We start from the raw sequence: 20736 nt of genomic DNA, 5'->3' as shown, positions 1-20736 counted from the left end.
TAGGTTGCACATGCTAAAGCTGGAGAACTGGGATGGAACCCCACAAGTAACCCATTTCTGTGTGTCTGTTAGCATCCATGTTCCTAGTAAAGCCTTGCTTCAGATGTTACATTACAATATATTTTGCATCTTTCCTCACCCCTGAAAATATATGCAAAGGTCAAGCTGAGATTCAGACTTGAAGCATGGAATGACATCCTGAATGTGTATATCAAATTTCATTCCAATATATCAATATTCTGCAGAGGTATTGCATTGCAAACAAAGAGACTACCAAAGGGGAGAACCAAAAGCTTTCCTTTGCTTGGCCAACAAGGAAAAAGGAAGTAGAGAAGTGGCTTAATGAGTTGTCCTTATCCTGTAGGGGTAAATCAGCTGTGTATTGGCAACTTTTCCTTTGGCGTGGGCCAGAAAAAAATTGGCCTGTAGGTCTTGTTTAAAATAGCCATGTGAACCTTTGGTTCATAGACCAAAGTAGTAGTATTTGCCATGTTTGAAGGGAGAGGTGTAGTAAAGTAGGGCAAGTGGGTTGTTTTTTTTTAGTGAAGGGGTGGACAGCCTTTTTGCTCTCCCTGATACACCACTGATAGGTGCTGGGAAAAGAAGCAATCAGCTGGGTGGCAGGGAAGGTGCATGGTTTAAATGGGGAGGAGGGTGCACAGGGATGACTGTCCCCATGCACCTTCCTTACCATCTCAGTCATGTCCTGGACAGCCCACCAAACAGCTGTTTGGTGGGCTGGCCAGAGTGCGATTTGGATAGGGAGGAAGGCACATAGCAAAGGTAATTCTTGCATGCCTCCTCCCCATCTCAGTCCTGCTCCCCCCAGCCCACCAAACAGCAGAGTGATGGGCTTGAAGGGGAGTTCAGGGCATGTGCGGTGTGGTGCTCTCAAAGCCTCCAGGGTCTCATGTGGCCTGCAGGTTGCCCACTGGCTCTGGGTTATCCACCTGTGTTTTAGTAGATCACCTTAGACTGGTGCAAGAATTGACAGTGAGGTTTTGAGTTTTACAGAATGCTATATTCATTCAATAACAGATACCAATTTGCCTATTTTGTGTCCTAGAACAAAGGTTGTGGCAGTTTTTGAGATTAACCAATATGTTACTGTTAGGTGCAGGCATTTTTAAGTCTCCGGCCATTTTCTCGCCTTTGTTACATGGAAACCAAGGTAGTTTTTAGAATGTCTTATAGTGTCCCTCAGCACATACATCACCCAGAGAGGATGAGGGCTTGAAACGGGGAGGTGGAGTTTGACCTCCTGTTGCAGTTATGTTAGCAGAAGCTCCACATCCCAGATGTACAAAGGAAAGGCATCAGTATATTGGGGTGCCTAATCCAGTTTGAAGAACTGCATTTTTAAGATATACAGGAGTCACACTGAATAAAACCCAGAAGAGCACCACAAAGATCGTGAGAGTTTTAGAAAACAAAGATGAACGAGGAAAGGATGAAAGAACAATTTGTATATACGTTGAGCCAGGAGAAAAGAAAACTGGGGGGAGGACTTATTATAAATATTATTATAAATATTTAAAAGCTATAAAGGAGACAGAGGACAATTACTCTCTAATATGCTGAGGGTAGTGGAAGACGAGAACAGGAACCTACTGTATAGGAAGGTAAATTTAGGTTAAATTGAACATAGTCGTTTTAGGCTAGGTGCATTGGTGTGGTTGCTTTTTGTTCAGTGTCAGAGGTGGACAGTAATTGTTTTCCCCCTTGCTATCTGTGCCAAATACTGTATATATAATATACTGAAAGCTTACTGTTACTAGTTGCCAACAAGTCTCTCCCCCCGCCCCAGTTATTGGTTGATCTGCTGTGATGTCATGGAATACTCCTGAACATTCTAAATGCTGAGGGGAGAGGTTAGTCATAGAGCATTGATCGTTGAAGTAGTTGTAAGGTAAAGGAAACCAGAAGGCTGGTTGGCAGGGAGACAAAACCTCATTCTGGATCTAAGAACAGGAGAGTTTTGTGTTGAAGTAAAAGTCCTATTGATAGCAATATACAAATGTGTTGCGGTCTTAATATTCACTTCTGGGTTTGGAAATCTAGTGTATATTTGGGAAAACCCAAGCCTGAATTGGTGGTTCTGCAGAGGGAAGTTGTCTAAAATTAAAAGTGCAATTTTGAGTTTTGATCCAAATTCCCCATCTTTATAGTCTATACTACGTGTGTAATTAACCTGAATTCTTTGTCATTGGAAGCTGAAATCTGTGATTTGACTAAAGTAGGCAAGTTAAGCAGATTGTTTACTAGCCCACCTGCACCTACATTTGCCCCTGTTCATGTGAATGAGATCCAGCATTGTTCACCCAGTAGTAGAGTGGTGCTAGGTATCCTTCCCTTCCTTTCACCAGATGCCATTTGTGAAATGCTCACTCCATAAAGGGCTGGATACACCCGATCTCGTCTGATCTCAGAAGCTAAGCAAGGTCAGCCCTGGTTAGTACTTGGATGGGAGACCGCCTGGGAATCAGGCTTCCTGCACTGAGCAGGGGGTTGGACTCCATGGTCTTGTAGGCCTCTTCCAACCCTACTATTCTATGATTCTATACAAGAAGGCTACATCCTTATCTCCTGTATTTCCCCTGCTGATGGAAAAATACTGGGTGTGGGGTGGGGGAGAGATTTTGAGATGAAAAATTGAAAGATTTTAGCAGCCTTCCCAGTCCTCTGCTCCCAATTTCAGCCTCCCAAAGCTGCTTTTCATTTTAACTCCCTTCCTCCACCCACCACCCCAAAAACCAATATTGGGGAGAAGAGTCACAAAACTTCACAACATATGCAATGTGGCCCTAAACATGCAGCAGACCAGAGGCTACAGTGGGATACAGCTGCAATGATCCTGGTCCCTTTGCAAGGAATGAAAAGGAGCACTTCACTAGGGTCAGCTCCTGCCCATCTCCTTTCTCTGGCATGGCCTTCCACTGGGGTGTCCCCACTGGTTTAGAAGGAAGCAGAGTATTTTACAGCAATTTGGAAATTAGTGGTTCCGTTGCATAGGGAACAGAGATTGGAAATTGCTTGAGGATTGGTGGTTGCCTGGATTAGAGTAGGAACTATTTTATAGGAAAAGTGTGGAGGGGGGAATTGGTGGTTTTGGGGGATTTCTTCATAAACTGTTATTATACTGTTTGTGCCAAGTTTAAGAAGATCATGTTTTAAGAAGCAGTCTTTAAGAAGACTGCAGTGACCGCTTTCAGTTTTGAAAGCCCAGCATTTGACTTGCTCTGTCTTCCCTTAACCTGATTTTGACTTGCATCTTTGGGTGGGTTGCTTTTATTTTATTCAGATTCATCTTCTACCATATCCACCATACTTGGAGCAGTTTAAAGAGACCTAGGGGCCAAACAGGTGATGCAGTGCACACCTGTGTCTTCGGGGGTGAGTCACCCTCAAACAGCTCTAAAGAGATGGGGTAGGCGATTTCAAGCAGAGAAGTAGTAGGTAGAAGGGGAAGGGGTGCTGAATCCTTCCCCTCCTGTTCACTTTCCTGCAGAACTCCCCCCCCCCTTTTTATCCTCGCCAGGCTCTGAGCCAGAAGTAAACTAGTCTAGGTGGCTGTGCGAAAGTGGCTGTGCGAAAAAAAGTGGCATGCTGGGGAAGGGGCTATCACCCCTCCCCTTCTTGCATCTCCTCTTGAAATCTCTCCATTTACAGTGGTTCAGCTACAACCCCGGTTCTACAACATAGGTCAGCTGCTGAACTTGTAGTTTGACCCTGAGGAATGTGATTTTTTTGTTCTTAGGGAGCTTGAAATGTAATTGAGGACAAGCGTGGTAAGTGAGCTTATGCACTGTAGTTCAGAATCCTTGTGGCATTGTCAGATAAATTCTGCAATAGTTACACACTTCAAGCTCTGGCCATTGCTCTCTGCATCTATCACTAAAACCCTTGTCTGTGCCGTAGCTTACCCTTCATCTTATCATGATTGCAACCTTTTCTCCACTCATCTTTCTTGCCATTACTCTTCCCTGTATTAATAAGTCCCATTAAATTTGTGCATTTGGCGAAAAACTAAAAAACATTGTTTGAACTGCTTTAATGCCACAGAATGTTCTCAACATTCTAACTGCTCAGGGGAAATCTGTCAGCTATAGGATGTTGGCAAAACAGTGCATCTGCAAAGGAAAGATAACTTGGGTGCCAGGGGTGGAGAAGAGAGAGTCCTGGAGATCAGAAGGGCCCTTGGCACAGAGGCAAGCCAGAGAACTTCAGAAGCTAGGAAAATGGTGGGCAAGGAACTGAGAGGTCAAGGAGGCCTCTGGCAACAAGGCAAATATTTACATATTGGTTTGAATAAAAATGTTGGCTGCAGGTTTCTTGTTGAGACTGTTTCTTTAAGCACTTCTCTGTGGCTGTGAACTTGACTCCCTTCTCATTAGAACTAAGCTAGGAGTTTCAGGGTATCTCTACATTAAGCACCCTGCACACACACACACACAACCTTTCCGGGGCTTTCTGCTTTGCTTTCTTTGTGGGATTAGGATGGGCTTCTTTACACAGCAGACATGTGGTTTGCATAGAGAAAGTGCCTCCACCCCCCGCCCCGGGCATGTGTGCAAAGGAGCGGGGGGGGGGGTGTTTGGGGGAAGTCTTGCTTTTGTCGCTTAACATGCTGTGCTGTACTGTTTCCTCACAGCCCTAGGCACACTTACTTGAGAGTAAGCTCCGTTGAAGTCAATGGGATTTACTTCTGAGTAGACATAAGATCATGCTGTAAGCTTGCAACCTCGGCACATTTACTTGGGAGTAAGCCCCACTGAACTTAATGGGGCACTCTGAATCAACAGAGGACCTTGATTTTGAGCTTGGTGGGGTGGGGGATCAGGTCTATCTCCCTTCGTTGCAGGGAGGCATTTCACTCTGAGAGACACGTGGTTTGAGTCGGGGAAAGTCCTTCCTTGGCAAGTTCATGGTGCTAAGCCAGCATTACACACTGCCAATATGGCACCATTAACTTTTATTACAAGTTTATCTCCAATCTTTTTGAAAACGCGATAAAAAAGCACCTCCGCACAGCTGCTTTTCTCATAGCGAGGCTTAGTTGTGGTCTCATAGAACAACAGTGAGGGCAGAAAAGCAGCTGGAGGGAGTGAGGTGGTAAAGAAAGGTGAATGACAGACAACGGCTTTGTCACCCATCCAGTTGAAATCCCTTCCCATTCCATCTCTACAGTTGTTTGTCAACTCTTAAGACATGGCTTTGCATCCTGTCATGTAATTTGGTCCTTAGAGATGTGGGAAAGGTGCCTCTTTAGGAGGATGTAAAATATGCTGTCTTCGGTATATTACTCAACATTTCTGCAAGCCAGACACCTTGCTTGATGCCATCTCCATGTTCACATCCCATATTGCCTTATCTCCTTTCCCCCTTAATTCACCTATTCAAAATGCTGTAGGATCCCCCCTCATTTATTTTCCTTTTCCTCTCCCAGGGCAACAAGAGCACAGCACCTGAATTTTAACACCCCATGGACCTGGACAGATTTGAATTTTCTCAGGACTGTGCTTTTCTTTCCCAGATGCCAGCTGTATTTGCCTGCCTCTCAGCCTGCGCTGACGGGAATGCTAACAAAGCTGTCAGTGGGGGTGAGAGAGGAAGTGGCATGTTAACCCACCCACCCCACTTACACCCAGCCTAGTTTTATGGCACTACTCTCAGCGTCTCTCAGGCTGAGGCAGACCAGCTGATGTGGCACAACTGGTGACTGCCTCGGGGGCTGCTTGCTTACAGACAGAGTTGTCTGTTGTGGTAAAATATAGCTTGTTGTAATTACTCCGGGTCCCCAAACCTGCCATTTTCTCCATTTTTAATTGGGCCCCAGGAATGATAAACAGCAGGCCTTTTATGGTTTCCTCAGCCATGAGGCATTGACTGTCGCCGTTACTATTTTGTTGACTGGGTAAAAGTTCCAGGTGGCTGGCTTGCACTTCCGATTCTGAGGCAGTTTTCACAAGTGACGCTTAAATATGTATAATATGAATATGTGCAATTTTCCAAGTCTTGAATTCAAATGTAAAGCCTGCAATGGCTAGAATTTTCACTTGATCTGAAGATGGCTTCCCCTTCCCCTTTCTGACAATATCCATAAGTGACACATCCTAAATTAAGAGTGGACTTGTACTTTTGCCTGACACTGCAAACTGAATCCCTTGATCCGTCTCTCCTGCTGTAATATATATATGGGATAGGTGAGAAATTTGTTGGGTTCTCATTTTAATACGAACTTAGCAAATTCACACTTCCAAAACTTTGCACACAAACTAGAACACAGTTAGATGGTGATAGTCACACTGTTCAGAATGTTGTGATGCAGTTTGCAGATCATAAAACGTGCACAAAACATGCGGATAATAGAAAAAAGTGCACACAGTGTGTATATTGGGGGAAGAAGCCACGAACGTGTATTATATTAGGGAAAATTGCTTGGGAGAAATACGTATACTTGGAAAACAGCATACAGAATGTGTATATTTAGAAAAGGGCACTCATACAAATATGAGTACAAATTATCCTAGTGAAAAAACCCAAACTGATGTGGAAACGTGACAGCACTAATATAATGCTGGAATAATAGGAAACTGAGCAGAATCAAACTTGACAGATTTATCGACACCTGGCATGATCACCTGTGCTGTCTTTTAACATCATCAGGTGGTGTGACTCTCTGCCCCCACACCACATCATTGGCTCCTGCTAGTGAGGGCAGAGAACCTCACCCCCTGATAACGTCACAATGCAGGTGGACTTATACATTATTCTGCTATAAAATGCGTCTTATGAGGATGCCCTGTTTTCTCCACATCCAAGCCCAGTGCTCTAGCTGCTACAACTTTTTGTTTTAGGGTGCTGGTCTCAGAGGGCCTGGGGGCAACAGCGGCTGAGTTCTGTCAGCATGGAAAGTGGTTTGCAGAAGCCAGGAGCCTGGATAGGCATGCTGGGAACCCGGGTCACAAATAGCCCCAAGAAGTAGGGGAGCTGTGGATGAGGGTCCCAGAGTGTAGTTAAGGGAAAGCAGAGCAGTGGGCTGAGAAGCTGGCGGCTGAGGGAAGGATGGGTGGAGGAGAGAGAAGATTATCAGGAAGAGGACCAAAGTAGGCAGGGGACTAAGGAAAGGAGGGTGGGCAGAGCAGAAAGGAGGACAAGGGAGAATATTGGATAGAGCCTGGGTAAAGAAAGGGCTTGAGTGCTGTAGGCCAGCAAAGGAGCTTGAGAGACTTTGGTGGTGTGGGGGGACAGGAAGGGAACACAAAAGGGAGGCCGTGCCACTGAGGTGCTGGGTGGGTGGGGGGCGGTTGGATTTTTTACACAAGGATTTGAAAAGACTCTGCTGCTCAGAGTAATTATGTAAATAGATAAGGGATAAATGATTAAACAGTGGGTAGGTGTGTGTACCCTGCACTCTCTTGGGGGCTGGCAGTGCCCATGAGCATGGAGGCCCCATCTGTAGTCTTGCTGATGGAGCAGCTCACGTTTTCGCCCAGGTTATTACCACCAGAGCAGCTGTTTATGTTTGGGTGGGAGGCTTCCCCTGGGACAGAGTGAGGAGGGGGGCAGGATTATAGAAAAACAGTGTGTGTGTGTGTGTGTGTGAGGGTGGGGGGGGTCCTGACTTGTCTCACATGGTATTCTTTTGTCTGGGGTTGTGTGTGTGTGTGTGTCTGGCAGATTTGCCTTGATTTTCATCTATTGGTAAAGAGCATTTCCCATTCCCTGTAGAGAGACTGAGGGTGGTGTGGTGGGGCTTTACTCACAGATGATGCTTGATCATAAATTCCACCCCCCAAAATATTTCCATAGTTCATTAGAGTAAGTAGGAGGATAGAAAAGTGCCCAGAGGGGGTCCCCATATCTGGTGTTTACATGGGGAAGGTAATTTTTTAAATTATCTACCTCCATTAACTTTAAAGGGTTGTTTGATGATTAAAGGGTTGCTGCTGTCTTCCTCCTACCATTTTGCCTGGATAAATGAACCCCTCTTTCCGCCTACTAATCCCTGTCCCTTGTTTGTTTCTCTCTTTCTTTCTCCCCCCCCCCCCGCCTCATTCTCTCATTGATCAATTATTCGCTCCACAGCTTCTTTGCCCTGCGGCAGAGCACGACGCTACCCCCACCCCGGTTTGCCATATCGCAGCTGACCTCTGACAATCCCTCACGCCTGCAGCTCCCAGCCTCTTGGCTGTTGTGGCAAGGAAGGTTTTGCTGGGGAAATCGCCCACACGGCTGTATCTTTGCCCCTTTTCCTCTCACTTTCGTTGAAAGGTTGCGACTTCTGAGTTACATATTTACTCCGTGTGAGATGGTAACAATCTCTGTTGCCATATGAATCTTGCTTTCTCCGCTCTTGCTACTCTCACATCAGCTCTGCTCTCCCATCAACAGTATGTTCTGCACTATTCCTGACACATGGTTGGGGCTAAATAAACTAGTAGTTATGCAGAGATATTCCAGAAATCAAAGTTATAGCATTTGGCAGCCACCAATGGTGCCTCTCTGCACGTTGTCAGAACATGGTGTGTGGACAGTTTTGTGGAGACAGGGCTGCTGGCCATGATGGGATGTACAGGAAACAGTAGCCTCTCAGGTCCTAAGAGTGGCTGAACCCCATCAGTGACTGGCATCCAAATTTCTCCCTGTCAGAATAAGGCAGCATTTTGAACACTATGGCCTATTTCTCTCTGAAATGGTCATGCTTGGGTTGTACAACCTCAGATTGCAGAAAGTGGCCCATGTGCTCGAATGTTTCCATGCCAGAAATAAACCCCATGCATTTAGAAAGCTAGCATGTCAAGGGGAAAGGCTAGGTTAGAATTGCTCTCCCTGACTTGCTAGGTTTCTATGTGCACAGGTTAACAAATCTGTAATGCATGAGCATTCCATCATGTGAACCCAAACTGATACATTTGCCATCTCTGTGAGGGCCGAATGACATATCACATGGGAGACTGTCATTCAATTTCCCAGCGTACTTTTACAAGCTTAAAAGCAGCTGCAGTGAAGCCCTAAGTGGATTGTGACAGTGGAACTGGAGGTGGGGTTTTCATGACCCCCCCTGTTGTTTCCCCAAGTAAAATCTCCCCTCTTCAGAGGGAACATCTGTAAAGATTTGCTCTGCTGTATGGCTCTCCCCCTCAAGCTCCCCTTTGCATCACAGGTTCCTTGTCAACAGGTATGGCTGGCATGGGATGTGATAGTGGGGACATGGCTGATGGGTGTGGTCCCTCCCATGACCATTACAGTTGTATGGAGAGGTATATCCAACTAGGGCTTAAGTGAGACCAGCTTACTGAATGAAGGAAATCCGTGGACTAAGAAATTGAGACCTGAAGAAAGAAAAGACGGGAGAGTCCTGGAGCTGGGAAAATTTGGCGTCTAGGAGAAAGAGGAGCTGAAAGCACTCATTACTTTAAAGACCTAAGTAGAAACTGTTTCCCCCCCCCCCTTGCCTTGTTTTCTGGAATAAGTGCAGGGCTCCTGATCAAAATTAGGGGGCTTTAACCCTCTGCCCCACTGTGGTGCTAATCTGGATTGACCTCCCCCCTGCATGCCTATAATATATATTGCCAGATAGTGATCTATTAATGCAGGCGTGGGGAACCTATGACCCTCTCGAAGATGTTGAATCCCAACTTCCTTCAGCCCCAAACAGCATAGTTAATGGTTAGGGATTATGGAAGTTGTAGTCCAACAACATCTGGTGGGCCACAGATATCCTCTCCCCACATTAAAGCAAATGGATCATTATTTGCTAATATAATTTGCAGATGCAGGGCCCCAATCCAGATAGGGACTGCAGCAGGGGAAAGTGTTAAAGCCCCCCTACACTCCACCCTCAGTGCTGGGGTCCTCATCCAAATAGGAGTTCCTATGCACACTTTAGAATTTAAAAAAAAACCAAAATGTAGCTTCTAGCTGTGTTTTTAAAGTAACTTGTGCTTTGGCTCAAGGTTTCAGGAAAGGAGTATTGTCAGAAAAGGGGTGGATGGCCAGGAGATTGTGTGAGCCAAGGGCGACAAAGAAGTAATTCAGTGTGTGTGGAGGTGGCAAATGCAGCAAAGGTGCTGAATTTCGCAATTTGATTTGAACTGGCTGTCATAGGGGTTCATCACACAGAGCTTTTATCCTGCTATTGAGATGGCTCTCGCGGAAGTTTGCGGGCTCTTTAGATGATGCTGTTACCCTCCAGGGTGTCTCCTGCAATTTCTCCCAGCTTATCCCGTGTTTTTCCCAAACCCCAAACATGTGGTATTTTTCCCAGCCCAAGGAACAGGAGCAGCATGACCTCCCTGTGAAATTCTCCAATAGTGGTAGAAACTACTCTGCCTGCCTGCTGTGGGCATTTGTTTTGAGTTGCTGTGGGCATGTGCAGTCAGGATGACAAAGGCATTGAGGATGGGAGCGGGGCGTCCAGGAGCAGATTTGACAGGCGCGAGGGCAAGCATCACCTTTTGATTGCAACTCCTATAAATGCTTGAGCACATTTCTCAGTTGGAGGGAGAAGAGGGTAAAATGCCTCCCTGCAATGAAGGGAGACACATCTGATCCCCCACCCCACCAAGCTCAGAAGCAATGTCCTCTGTTGAGTCAGAGCACCCCATTAAGTTCAATGTGGCTTACTCCCAAGTAAGTGTGCCAAGGGTTGTAGACTTACAGCACAATCTTACATTTTATGTCTACTCAGAAGTAAGTCAGAGGTTTCCTGGGGGCTGCGAGAAAAGAGTACAGCAGTAGTTAAGCTACAGAAACAAGAACCCACCCCCACCCCCCACTCCTTTGCACACATGCCAAGGAGGGAGGGAGGCACTCCATCAGTTCAAACCATGTGTCTGCCATGTAAAGGAGCCCTTCCTAATCCCGCAAAAAACCCAGAAGCAGGAAGCTCGGGAAAGTATGTGGACTTTTGCAGGTTTTTTGCTTGATGTAGAAACACCCATAATCTCTGGCTGCAAGAACTTAGTGCCTTTAAGAAGGGCTGCCTAGTAAATGTGTTTGTGCAATAACTGAATGTCTTTAGGTCAGTATGAAACACTACAAACCAGAAATGGAATTCCTGCTGTTCTATGTCTTTCTCCTCCCCCCTCCCCTCCTCATAAAGTCTAGTTCTAGTGTAACACAATGCGTGACATAGTGTCACCATGCTGTGCACTTCCCCTCCTTGTATCATTGGCTGTTGGTGGCAAAGGGCAGGGAAATGCACCCTTGATAGCTCCATGTCCTTTCCTTGTAATGTCAGGGCGGAGCTATAGCAGTCTCTCCCAACTTGGTGGCCTCCAAATGTGTTGGACTCCAATTTCCAGCATGCTCCAGCCAGTCATGCTAGCTGGGGCATGCTGGGAGTTGGAAGCCACTAGTTTGGGGAAGGCTGGGAAGCATCAGTATCTGGCATCCTTGGGTTGCTGTCTGGCCTGCCCCCCCCTTTAATTTCCCCCCACCGGCCTGGTGCTCTGAGCAGCAGCTGGTAGCCGAGTCTTGCTGCCATTTTAATTTCCCACAATGCCTCCTGATGTGGCATCTCTCTTCTCGATCATCCCAGAGTGCAGGACATGGAATAATGGGCTCAAGTTACAGGAAGCCAGATTCCAGCTGAACATCAGGAGAAATGTCCTGACTGTTAGAGCAAGACGACAATGGAACCAATGACCTAGGGAGGTGGTGGGCTCTCCCACACTGGAGGTCTTCAAGATGAAGCTGGACAGCCATCTGTCAGGGATGCTCTGACTTAGATTCCTGCATTGAGCAGGCGGTTGGACTCCAGCTGAACATCAGGAAAAACGTCCTGACTGTTAGAGCAAGATGACAGTGGAATCAATGACCTAGGGAGGTAGTGGGCTCTCCCACACTGGAGGCCTTCAAGGTGAAGCTGGACAGCCTGTCAGGGATGCTCCAACTTAGATTCCTGCATTGAGCAGGTGGTTGGACTCGATGGTCTTGTAGGCCCCTTCCAACCCTACTATTCTATGATTCTATGAAATTTAAATGGCAGCCCTCAGCTACCTGATGCAGCTCAGATCACTGCTTCCAAGTAAACCTGCCAGGGCCCATCAATCGGGGGGCGGGGAATCAGAGTGCACTTTTTCCGTGGCCCTCTCAAACTGGGAACTGGCACTGCATAGTAAAAAACAAGACAGAAAGGATCAGGTAGCAGCTGATGTAAAAGACCTTAGACATTGGAGAACCACTGCTGGTGAAATCAGACAGCATTGGGTTTGACAGACATAGTTATTTCATTTTATTTACAAATTGTCTAACAATTTGTAAATATAAAGGAGCATCCTGTTTTCCTATGTTGGTCTTGTTCGACCCTTGCACTGTACTTTAGTACAAGTCTAGCTCTAGCATATGCTATCATTACACTAAAATTACGAACGTACACAGATCATCAGTGCCCAGAGAGAAGAGAGGCAAGGGAAGGCGTCAATATCCATCTTTTTGTCACATGGGAAGTGTTGATCCCGGCTTACTGAGCGGCCCGGGGCGGCTGGCACTGGTGTGATACTGAGGGAGATTAATCTCGTGAATAGGAGGCACCCTCATTAGCATCCTGATCCGAACGCAGGGGCGGCTTTGTGACGGAAAGATAAGGATTGTGTGCTGGCGGACCGTGAAGGGCCCTGAAGGAGTCAGGAGTAGATGGGCTTTGTGTCCCTGGATAAAACGGCTTGTATCTTCATTAACTCTGGCGAGTCCCCTACAGAGGCTGCCGGGAAGCAGGTGGGGTGGAGGGGGATTATGAGTCTGCGTTCCGCACCTGATCTGCCTTTCCAGACAGGTTCAGAATATTCATCTTGGAGACATGCTAGTCTGACTGCCTCAGGGGGCTTGAAAGCAGCCTGTGTTTGGGGGCTGGTGGGGGAGGGCAAACGGGGGGGTGCCACTTCAAATCCTTCATTTGGTGACGTGCAGCTGCTCAGCAGAAGTGGGCAGCACTACCGTTGCATGACAGACTTTCAGTTTTGATTAGCACCCCCCACCCCATTTGAAAAGATTTGCAAGGATCACATCAGCGCTTTCCTTGAGTCTCTTCATGCTGGCTCCTTGTCATCCCGCTCCATGACCTGGCAAGGTGCTAGTCCTCAGTTTTAAAATCCTCTCCAGCTCTCTGCCCTGACTGAATCTCCACCCTTGTTTCTCCTTGCACCCCCTTTTAGTCCCTTTCTTCTGCACTGTTTGGGTGCTGAGCTGTGTGCAACCTTGAAGTGGGGGGGGCACAGTGCAAATGGAGTGTGGGGGAAGCCCCTGGGGCAAGGGTATGAGGGGATAATCCTCTCCAGCTTTGCAGGAGATGGATCCAGGAGCTTGGAGACAGACAGACAGCCAGTCAGGACTCAGGAGTGCTTGTTGCCCAGGCTGGAAACGTTGCCCTCTCCGGTCGGGGGAAGCCAATGGACTGCAGGCAGAGGCTACAGCTCCTACATAGCCTGTACTAAACAACTACAGAATTAGGCTCCAGCAGAGAAGGAGGGGCGGTTGGCTTAAAGATCATGCTGGAACCAAACCACTGGCTTGATTTAAGAGAGTAAATAGGCCCGCTGCATGGACACAAGGGAGTGCGAAATCCAGCCATGCTGGTTGAACTGATGGGAGTTGTAGTCCAACATGTCTGGAGGGCACCAGTTTGGGGAAAGCTGGCTTAGGCTGTTCTTCACAGTAGGTGTTCATGCTACTGGTCAAGGATGGCCTCATGCCTACCCCTAATAAGCCATGAGTGCCATAGCGAGGTACTGTAGTGATGGGGGGGGGGGACTGGGCTAGCAGTTGTACCCAACCGAGTTGGGCAGGTGCCCAAAGCCTGTGCATGCTTGAGCTGGCAAGCTGTAACCCACTTTTCCTATTGACTTTCCAGTGCTTGGGGGACGAGAAGGAATGCTGGGTCAGAGATAATGCAAGAAGGAGCATGCGAGCGATGTGCTTTTTCTAGTCTGGGGCTTGCTGTCTGGACTCTGCACTTCCTTGCATCCAGGCAGTGAGATGTCTCTGAGATCATGCCACTGGCGTTGCTTTTGTTCCAGCATGATCTCTAAGCCACCCTCTCTCCTTTTTCTCCTGGCATTCAGGAGACCAGAATAAAGATGTGGGTGAATGGGCAGTACGCTCCCACTGTGGAAAGGGCAAGCCCTGCAGAGCCTCAGGGGGAGTGCATCTCCCTAGCACAGGCAAGCTTTGGACGAAGATTGTCATTCCTTGGCAGTTTTGTTGCTGTTGTCACGAGATATTCTAGTTGCTGGTTATTCTGGCAGTGTTTTGCGTCATACCAATCCTCAGTAGTTTTCGAAATTGTAAATATTTTTTCAACATCTTCATAGGACTGTCATGCTCGTATTATTCCTAGTGGAGAATCCAGATGCTACGCTCCTTTGTAGGGACGACGACAATTAGTGACTTGAAATGCAAGTCTTTAAGACTGGGCTAAAAAAGACAGGAAGATGTACATTTACTATATGGCTAGAAACAACAAAATGTCTAAGAACTACCAATAGAATTCAACGTAGTTATTTCTTACTTCCTTTCATTGCATGAACCGTACTCACAAGTTCAAGAAACTTCGGGGGAAAGTGTATTTGTTATGTTAGTTGCAAATGACCCTAGGGAGGCCTCAGGTTAGTGCTCAGATTACTGAGGAGTGGGCTACCTTTTTTTTTAATCATGGAATTTTACTTTATTTTGAAATAAGGTTAACAAAATAAAGGCAACAAAAGGAAGGTGCATCATAATAAATCACAATCACTAAAGAAACAAAGGAATTCACGAATTATAAATCTATGTTAGAGCTCAATTTCTAATGAAAGTAAAAATGCATGTTCTCTACAGTATATGAAAGGAGGGTATGCAGGTGTATGTCATTTTGTGTGTTTGTGCATAGTAATCAGAAAAAAAATATAGGCAACTGTATTTTGTTGGAGGTTTATCAAAAGATTGAAGTGCCTCAGCATAGGAAATGAATAGAAACCATGGTGTCATGAGATCATTCTTCACATTAGGATTCCTTGCTTGCTGCACTTGCTGAGTAAGTTTATACATACTCATAGTCTCCCAAATTTTATCTATCCGCTGCTCTTTAGTTGGTGAGTTTGGGGACCTCCAGTTAACAAGCTATACATAACTTTGCAGCTATATACAATTGCCTAAGAAGGTCTTTATGTAGGAATCCAGGATCATGGGGTTCAAAAAGATGAAGCAGCATTGCTTTAGGAGCTACTTTTTGTAAAAAACAACAACAACAACCCATGGCTACTATATCAGAAGGCAACAGGAGGGCATGATTTGGCCCCCATGCCTCTATTTAAGGGCCACATGCCTCCCCTCCCTGGATCTCTCCATCGTGTCTCTCTGTGGCTTTGTGCCTGGCTGAGGAGGACATTCTAGGTCGAGTACTTCACTGCTTTGTTTGTCTAATCAGATCCAACCATGTTCAGTGCTTGAATTACCATGGGAGGGGGCAGAGGGAACCTGGCCTTGTCACCTGTTGTGATTGTCTCCCTTAGGTGCCACTTTCATACCTTGGGTGGGGGGGAAGCATGATTTGGTTAAAATTGAGAGGAGTCAGGGGTGGGGAGGACTTGTGGATTCCATTGACGGGTCTCCTTTACCCTAATCTGAGCATTGGTCCATGTGTACGTTATAGCGTGACATTTGACAGCAGTGATGTTAAATGATGACTTGCTTGTGTAAAATTGCCATTGCATGTCAATTTTGATGGGGGCTAGAGCAGGGGGGACCTCACACTGGACCTGGGGACCAAAGGGACTATGTGCTGTTGAAAGGAGTGAACAGTCGAGGATTGCAGGGGAATTTGAGGCAATGGGGCTGTTCACACAACATGCTAACCCACACTCAGTGGTTGCATGTGGGTTGTTGCTGAACCGTGGGTTATTTGTTGAACTGTGAGTTAATATGTTGTCTGAACCCAGAACATTTTCCACAGGGTGGCTTGTTAACTATGCAGTGTGGGTTGTTAACCACCCTGAACAATCCAACAACAAACCGTGGGTTCTGAAGGTGGCTTGTTCGAAAAAAAATAAGCCACACTGCATGGTTAACAAGCTACCCTGTGGAAAATGTCCTGGGTTCAGATAACACATTAACCCATGTTCAACAAACAACCCATAGTTCAACAACAGCCCACACTCAACCACTGAGTATTGTGCGAACACAGTCAAAGTGTGTGTGGGGGGGGGGAGGGAGGGAGGGAGAAGAGCACATTCTTTTTTGGTGAAGTGGGGGCTGCAGATCCGGAGGGGTATTTAGCTACAAGTCCAGAAGCGCATAATGGAGATTCTGCTCTGTGTTCTATACCTACTGTTTGCATTATTTGGAGGATTGGTCCAACATCTCCAGTTAAAAGCTTCCAGGCTGGAAAATACCTATTGGAGACATGCCATCTGCCATAGCAGATCACTTTTCCCCCAGTCTGGTGCCCTTCAGATGTTGAACTTCAGTTCCCATCATCCCTCACCATTGGGCATATTGGCTGGGGCTGATAGGAGTTGGAATCCAACAACATTTGGAGGGGACCAGCTTGGGGAAGGCTGTAGGAGATGCTACTGGGCTATGATCAGAATAAGGCAGTTTCATATGTCTATGGGACACCCTTTAAAAATACACACACAAAACTAACATGAAGATATTTCCTAGATATATCAGGATTTAAAAGGATCAGGCAGATGGAGCGTAGCACAGAGGGGATTACTCTTTGTCTGATGATATGTTCTGTTAGTGAAGGAAAGAACCTGGAGAAGTGGAGATTTCTGGGGTTATTTTGCTCGGCAGAAATGCAGCGAGAAGCCCCGGTGGCTATGTAATTGCTAAGTGGAATTACGTAATAAGTTTGCTTGTCGGCTGCTCTGCCTCTTGGCAGCTCTTTCAAACATTCCATTAACTCGGGCTTTACCTTCTCCCGCATTTATTACTCTTTCCCCCCTTCACGGCGCAAACGCCAAGGAAGAGAGAGATTCGAAAGCCAGTGTCATTGATGGGCCAATGGATAACATGCTTAAAGGATGGGCATCCTGGGTTCAAAGCCCATCATGGAGTTGTAACTGCTTCATGCTTCTTGTTTTGTGTTTACATGACGAGGCTGCTGTGAATCTGGTTGTGTTAATTCAGTTTGTGAATATTCAGACACAGCCCCCCCCCCCTCCCTGAACTGCCTCTTGTGACTTGCTACTTCTTTTGGCTCCTGGGCTCATGTTTTCCCAGAACACTTGACAGTTCATTCTGTAACTTCCAACAGCACATGGTCTCTCCTGTGCCTGTGTCCAGTACCAGGTTTTCTCCCATCCCCCTCTGTTCCTGGATTCAAACTGATTTTTAACTTCCCCCACTGAAGCTGCACCATTGGTCAACGTTCTGCTGCTGACACCTTCTCAGTCCACAGCTGGAACATCTGTTTACAGAGTAATATAATACCAGTAGAGATATCAATCAGCTAACTGGGCTCTTAATCACTTACCTCATAATAAAGTGTTTTCAGTAATTATAAACAGAGCTGTGTATATTGCACAATCCTGTGATCACAGGAGTAGAAATTGAGGAGAGGTTAGTGGAAGGACAGGATATACCAGCCTTCCCAACCTAATGTGCCCTCCAGATATTTTGACTACAGTTCTTACTTGTCCCAACTAGCATGGTCAATAGTCAGAGAAAATGGGAGTTGTAGGCTGGGAAACGTAGGGATGTACATGTTACTGAAATTCAATTGGTATTCGGTTTACAACTCGGCATCCTGAGAATTCCAACTTTTGCTTTGAAGAAGAAGAAAAAAGCAAGTTTCTAGTCCTTAGGGCTATAAAAATAGGCTTGAAAGTATGAGGGCAGTTCTAGGTGAAATTCTGCAAGCCAAACCATGCACTGAACAGGATTTCCAAGGCTTCAGTATCCATGCCAAGAGGAAGTAATTATGCTAAATAAGTACATTCATGCAAATATGCCTAATTTTATCGATCCCAGACAGGGAGGATTTGCTCTTTGCCCCGTTGCTGAGACCAAGACAGACAGAATATGAGTAGACAACTAGACATCAAATGAGGTTTGTCCCTTTGATATAGTGTGGAAGCTCTACATGTGGAAGCCCACCCTGGCTGAGACTATAAACAACTGTACCAAAACATGCTTGTAAGTTGCCTTGCCCTATGTTTACCACAGAGAGCCTTTTGTTGAAAAGCGATAGATAAATATTTTAAATACATAAATGTTATGCTGATCACAGCATTCAGCTTTTCTTGGTGCACAATTTGGATTGTTTTAGCTGCCCACCGCGAATACATCATCTTTTGAGGTCTCATTTGTCCCCATGTAGTTCATCGCAAAGCCCAAAGCAATTGAAAACCATCTGGTTTCAAGTTGGCGAGACGAAGAGGTGCATAATTCCCTTCTAAAGTATAGAGTGTCATGTTGCAAACCCCAGGCATCCCATGGGGGCTGGTGGAAGGGAGATGGAGAGCCTTTAGATTACATGTCGGACTTGGACATTGCATTCCTCTGGTTTACTAATGGAATGTGGTTATTGGGGGAGCTCCTGTGAGGACTTGCTGTGTTGACGTCTTATGCCCTGTTGGGGAGACTTTTATAATAAGAGTTGGAAATGTGGCTTGCTCAAGGAACCATAGCCTGCAAACAGTGTGAAATTCTCCTCCTTTGCTTCTTGTCCATGTTGAAAGCTGCCTGGATCCTATAGTGACGGAACTCTTGTTGTTGTTTAAAGTGTTTGGCAGTTGTGGTGAGATGGAGGTGCTGGGAAAAGAGTCTCCCATTTGGACTGCTGTCCTCTGCCCCCCCACAGCTCAAAATGCATCCCTCTCCTTACCCTCCCAGGGCATCATGTCCTTGGGCTCATTCATCCTATACCACGGCTTCCTCTTGCCACCATAAGCCAGAGCCTTGTTCCAGGCAAAGTGAAGAAGGAAGCCATACGTAGTTGCCAAGCAGTTTTCAAGCACTCCTTTTCTTTCTATTTCCTTCCATCCTTCAGGAACTAGAACCAGAATGAATGCAGGGGAGGGGGGGAAATGAATGTGAAATGGCAGATGTGAATGCCACTCAGTTGAATTCAGGGGAGAATCCAATGAACATGAATATGTCTTTATGCTGTTTGTTGTTTTGTATTGCATTTGAAATATTTGCATTGTATTTTATATGTTTAACTGTTTGTATTGCTTTTTCATCTTTTAATGGTTTGCAATCTGCCCAGAGAATGTTTGTTATTGGGCAGATTAAAGATATAATAAATAAATATGAAATAAACAAACTCTCAATTTCTTGCATGCCCTCTCAAAAACCTGGATGATCACTGGCTGGTGTCACTGGGAGAAAGTCCAGATGTTCAAATCCAACCTGTTGGAACTCTGCAATTTTAAATTTGAGAGCATTGTCAGACATTGTTTTTCTCCCTTTCCATTCGAGCTTCAAGCTGTCCTATCCTAGGGCTTGTTTGCATCGAGAGTGTGCAGCAGCTTTTATCTCCAGCTCTTTATCAGGGAGGGGCTCCTGGTTTTTGGTACACGCTCTCCTCTTTAGCTTAAACTTAGAAGCCTGTGATGGAATCATCACCGAACCCTCTCATCCCAATCTGATCAGGCAGTGATTCCACCATCCCTCTAGCAATCTCACTGCTGTTTGTTGTGTATGATAGGTAGCGAGAATAGGCAAAAAGGTTGTTGGGGCCAGGTTACAGGTGGCTGTGCCTAGAACTAGTTCTGGAAAGGGTTTGTTCCAACCCAGAGGCCTCATAGTTAGGCTGGTGGTGGTGCCAAAGGGCTGGAGGAGGTATAGAAACAGGCAGGGGGGTGTTAGTAATAGTAGTCACGTCTAAATGCTGCCCTGCCTAGAAGGAGTTTGGGGAGGCGTACTTACAGATTCTCCCATTTTATCTTCCCAGCGGCCCTACGAAATAGGGATTTAACTAGCCTTTCTTCTCTGCTGACCAGGCAAAGGCAGAAGGGTCGGCTCCTAGTATTTATACCTGGCCTGGCCAATCGAGAGGCCTCATGCTGCCAGCCAATCAAGGGGCTGTTGTTGCACATCTCTGTTCCCTTCTGTGCCTGAAGAGAGATCTAGAGTGCACACTAACCAATGGCTCACTGGTTCTTCAGCTAAATAAACAATATTTTTAAGGGATTCAAAGCTGGCATGATAGAGCATGCTTGTTTCTTCTGTTTGTTACTTTTTTTAGTCAAATCTTTTTGGGGTGGGGGTGAGGGTAGGTACCACAAAACCAGAAACTTGCCAGATACTGTATTATTTATTTCATTTATAATCCCACTTTTCTCCAAATTGGTAGATTCAATGCGGATGATACATTTAACTGAAAAAGTTCATATGAGCATCACAGTTCCTCTTACCACAATGTATTTTACTCTCTGGGAAAAGTTGAAGACTCCACCCTAGATTTCCAACTTGAGCCCTGTGGGTCCCCTGGCAAAGGGATGGGCTTGGCTTCTGTCAGGAAAGAGCCACTGATGCCAGAGGCACTGGGAAACTGGATGCGCTTCAGGAATATCCCAGTGCCAAGGTATTTAAAAATGGTGCCTGTCTCTCCTCCCCCCACACCTTTGGAAATGTACCTCATCCCAATGTACCCTGTTCTGATCCCCCCAAAGCTGTGTTCATTGTATAGAGCAGCCTTGCCAACCTGGTGCCCTTCCAATGCATTGGACTACAACTCCCAGCATGGCTGGCTGGGAATGCTGGGAGTTGTAGTCTAGCACATCTGGAGGGCACCATGTTGGG

The 20736-nt window shown here is 46.2% G+C and overlaps 1 protein-coding gene across 1 annotated transcript in view; it reads left to right on the top strand.

Annotated features, from left to right (window-relative positions):
• ARHGAP23 (Rho GTPase activating protein 23) overlaps window positions 1–20736 on the top strand; it is a 129224-nt gene that overhangs the window by 13665 nt on the left and 94823 nt on the right. The gene's annotated exons all lie outside the window — the stretch shown is intronic.

This window comes from Heloderma suspectum, chromosome 6 (assembly GCF_057233095.1).
Source record: "Heloderma suspectum isolate Gila_16-S chromosome 6, 16-S_ref, whole genome shotgun sequence".
Lineage (NCBI taxonomy): Eukaryota > Metazoa > Chordata > Lepidosauria > Squamata > Helodermatidae > Heloderma > Heloderma suspectum.
Note: the sequence above shows the minus strand (reverse complement) of the source record. Positions and strands in the feature narration are given on the sequence as shown.